This window comes from Cryptotermes secundus, unplaced genomic scaffold (genome assembly GCF_002891405.2).
Source record: "Cryptotermes secundus unplaced genomic scaffold, Csec_1.0 scaffold465, whole genome shotgun sequence".
Taxonomy (NCBI): Eukaryota; Metazoa; Arthropoda; class Insecta; order Blattodea; family Kalotermitidae; genus Cryptotermes; species Cryptotermes secundus.
This window is the reverse complement of record NW_019738964.1, coordinates 1,765,605-1,770,006: the sequence shown is the minus strand read 5'-3', so window position 1 is coordinate 1,770,006 and position 4,402 is coordinate 1,765,605.

Here is a 4,402-nt window from a genome sequence, read left to right as displayed (position 1 = left end):
ACAGCTCACAAGGACTGAACTGCAGCTGTCCTCTATTTAACTTACTCACTCACCATCTCACTTTACTCCACTGTGCTCAGCCTCATTGCCCCCACTAACTGAACTGAATTTGGTCGGTCGAGGCAAATAGACTCGGAGCGGACCACATAGAAAACATAGGTCCATTGTTGCGCGTGGGCCGCTGCCTAGCAATGGCTGTTGTCTCGGATGTTGTCTAGCAACACGTCTAATCGTATATGCGACGATATTTAGACATGTTTTATGCCACTTATGATATGACAACGAACGTTAATTTCCTCGTTAAATAAATGTTTATCCATACTACTGGGGATTTATCCGCATTCAGAACATCTCCGAGGTTCACCAGCCTCCAGATCAGTGGGTACCGAGGGCTCTTCCCCCGGGGTGAAGTGTCAATTGCGGGAATCTGACAACTCAGCTATGCCTTCGACGTTTGAAGTGCGTGATCTTTGTCTCTGCGCTCTCTGTACATTGTCAAGGCGTGGTGCTTGCTAACAGGGGGAACTTTGCCTTCAGTCCTTGAGGTTGCGGATTTATATCTCAGCACGGACCGATACTTGGATCGGGCACTGAAATGCAGAATTATACACAATTTTCTGTGTTGTTATATTAATAATATTGTATATAATTAATGACGTATAGATTAACAGTGCTGGTGCGACTGCTGTCTTATTAGCTGTAGAACGTGTCAGAATATTTTATTAAAAATTCCCAATATCAGAACTGTATGAAAGGTCATTTAGCTACTATTGATTTGTTTCATGAGGACAGACAGGCATCATGAAGCTAACAGGTACTACTTCTTCGTTTAGAGGCATCATCCAGTATTATTTGAATAGGTAATATAAGTAAGGTAAACTGTCCCTATGCCGGTCACGGTAGCCGAGCGGTCTAAGGCATGCACTGTCTTCGCTCGCTCGGAAGCCGGGATCGTGGGTTCGAATCCAACTCAGGGTATGGATGTTTGTGTGCGTTTTTCTGTGTTTTTGTACAGGTAGATGCCTTGCGACGAGCTGATCACCCGCCCAAGGAGTCCTACCGTATGTCTAAGATCTAGAAAAACCGAAGTGAACGGAGAAGTTCATGGAGGTAGGCCTAGGCCCACTGGGGCTGTAGTGCCAAGGAAAAAAATTGTTCCTGTTCTTAACTAATTAAGCACTACGTTATGAAGGCGTATTGGAGAATGGATGTATAGATCCACATTTTCTTGATCTCAGCACTAGCTGGAGGTGAGTGGTCAGTTTCACTCCCCGGTCGCTTTACCCCTGGGCGATTGGGTGGGCCCCAGTGCCGGTCTGGACGGCGTGAAGAAGAGAAAATTCTTGACCCTACCAGGACTCGAACTTCGACCCCTCGGTCGTCCAGCCCGTAACCAGTCGCTATGCCGACTGCGCTATCCCGGCTCCTGTTGTTTGGATAGGTAATGCATACGCGTATATCCATTGAGTTGCATATTTAGTTCAGATGGACGAAGTAAGTGACGCACACTGCTGCATTTTTATATCAAGTCGTATCCTTTAGGACATGCCATTTCCAATTAAACCTAGAATAATTTACATCTTATTTTCTCATATATTAGCGCTGTCCGAATATCCACAATACGAAGGTGCAGACAGAAGAAAATTTAAATGAAAGTGAATTGTTACATATTTATTAACAACCAAACTTTTTAGTACACAAACATCGCAGAAACTTTCCAAAATTTCTTATTTTTGAGTTTATGCTCTTCTTCAGCACCCATCAGAAACGACTGAATAGTTGCAATATTGGTCTCGTGGTGGCTGCATTTGAATTATCTCTTACAAAATGCGACGAAAGAGTTTATGTATTGTGTCAGCCTTTGTTTCATAATCTAAGCTTTTCATGTGGACCTCAAAAGAGTAGGTGGCTGGGTTGAAGTCTTGGTGTCCATGATCATGTCCGCTGCGACCTGTCCAATGATTTGCAAAACTCTCGTATAGGTGTGTGATGCGGGGAGCGCCATCTTGTTGAAAGTACATCACACACCTTGTAATTAACGTGATAGCTTCTAACAGACCTGGCAGTTAATTTCTTACACAAAAATAGTTTTTATCGAGGTGTGCCATAGCTCAAGTAGTTAGTCGCCGGCTTCCTATCTCAGTGGCCAGTGTCCAATCCCAGGTCAAGTAATGTGAGGCACTGGGGAAGTTTTTCTTTGTACTTCTGTTTCCATTGCCGATTTTTATTACGCCGGCAGCCCCATTCTGATCTATTTTCCGGGGCTGGTACAATAGGTCCAGTAGTGGCAGGTGTACGAAGTGTACACCTCATGAAAAAATAAATTTCATCACATGTGGATGTGCAAATGACCAGGTAGGACATAGGCATTTTGCATATTATTTACACCGTTCTGTACAAAGGGAGCTTCATCTAAAAAAAAGTGACTCATCATTTGTGGGTATTCCTCTGAGCTAATGCAGCAGGGTCTCCAGGTGGCCGTGTCATAGCTCAGGCTGTTTGTCACCGGCTTCCCACAGCGGCGGCCCGGGTTCGAGCCCAGGTCAGGTCATGTGGGATTTATGGTGGACTAAGTGTCACTGGGGCAGGTTTTCTCCCAGTACTTCGGTTTCCAACTGACAATTCTCATTCCCCTGACTGCTCCACTCTCATGCTCTCTCATGTCCAGGGCAAGTACAATAGGCCAGTTAGTGGCAGACGTACAAAGTCACACCCTACCCAAAGTAACTAGAAAAAAAGGGTCTGCAGTTTAAATGTGTTGAACCCTTGTGTCAGGATCAGCTTCATTTATTGATCGCCACGCTACCTATGCGGAACACTATTGCGACTGGCTTAATCGTGGATTGCGCTGTACCATCTGCAAAATGTTTTGTCGTACATTCCCATCTGCCAACACGCCCTTCCATTCGGGACGGCTCGTGTAAAATACTTCTAAGTGAGACAGTTTCACCCAGCGTTCGATGAGCATTAACAAATTCTTCTTAACTTGGAGTCATTCCACTGAGAATACGTTTTTGGTTATCTTCAACACCAGGGCATGCACTACCGTTGCAAAATCCCTAAATGGAATTCATGTCACCATATTCAGGTTGTGAAAAAGTGAAAGGCATTTTTACGGCAGCTCCCTGCATTGATGCTGATAGTGAATTACTGAACGAACATAACAGTGTCTTAAGTACTGTCACAGTACGGCTAGCTGCAAGCACTGACCTCCACATCACGGTGCGCAAACGCGTTCTAAACCAGTGTTTCTCAATCGGAGAGCGCCGGGCCTGTACCGGACCTTGTCATCAAATATACCGGGCCCTCGTCTTATAGAAAAAATAATTTACCGGGCCGCGGCCTGAGAAAGGTTGAGAACCACTGTTCTAAACCACGTCACTGGGCTGCTACTCATGCTTTCAAAGTAACGCAACAACTAATTTCTTTTAAAAAGAATTCTGTCTACATCTAAGTGAGAGTTTCATTTTGGGCGTCGGTATGTTGAAGTATTTTAGCCCATTCTGTCCCAAGGAACATCCCCTAGAACTCTGGCACGAACCCCTCACTCACTCACTCATGAAGCTAAGCCCTTCTTGAGAAACTACCAATTGTGCAGCTATTCAAGAGCTTCCCAACATTTTATGGAACCCGAAGGTTCATTACCGTGTTCACAAGAGCCCTCCACTGGTCCATATCCTGAGACAGATTGATTCAGTCCATACCATCCACTGTCTCACTAAGATCCATTTTAATATTGTTCACCCACCTACGTCTTGGTGTTCCTAGTGGTCTGGCAGGAACCCTTCAGTATAAACCTCTATTCTACAGCAAGTTATTGCTCACAAAGAGCATATTCGTTCTAGAAACCTTATTTCACCATTAGTGAACTATATCACTCTACAATTCGGTCAGGAAACTCACTACCATAACGGGTTACGATAATGCATCATGTAAGTCTATTTAAAAGATAGGAAAAGAAGACGTGTTACACAGATTTTGGGATGCTAAAGCGGATTGAATTGTCTCACAGATAGTGAGACAATTCAATCCGCTGAGATGCTGCATTTCCTTACCACATATTTTATATATATATATTATTTATTATACTGCAATTGGGTTTTAGCCCGGTGGCAGTAGTACACAATAGGACACAACAGACAAGTAACACACATTACACTAAGTGACAACACGTTTAAACAAAACACAATACACAAAACACAACAATAAGGACATCCTACCACAATGAATACAAATCAAATACGATTAACAACTACAACAATTACAAGAAATACAAACAGCTGCAACAAATACAGCAACAATTACAGAGAGAGAGAAGAAAAAAATACAACATCCAAAACACAAACAAAAGGAAACCAACAGTCATGGATGCGTAATGTCATTTACTTCACTTCACTTCACT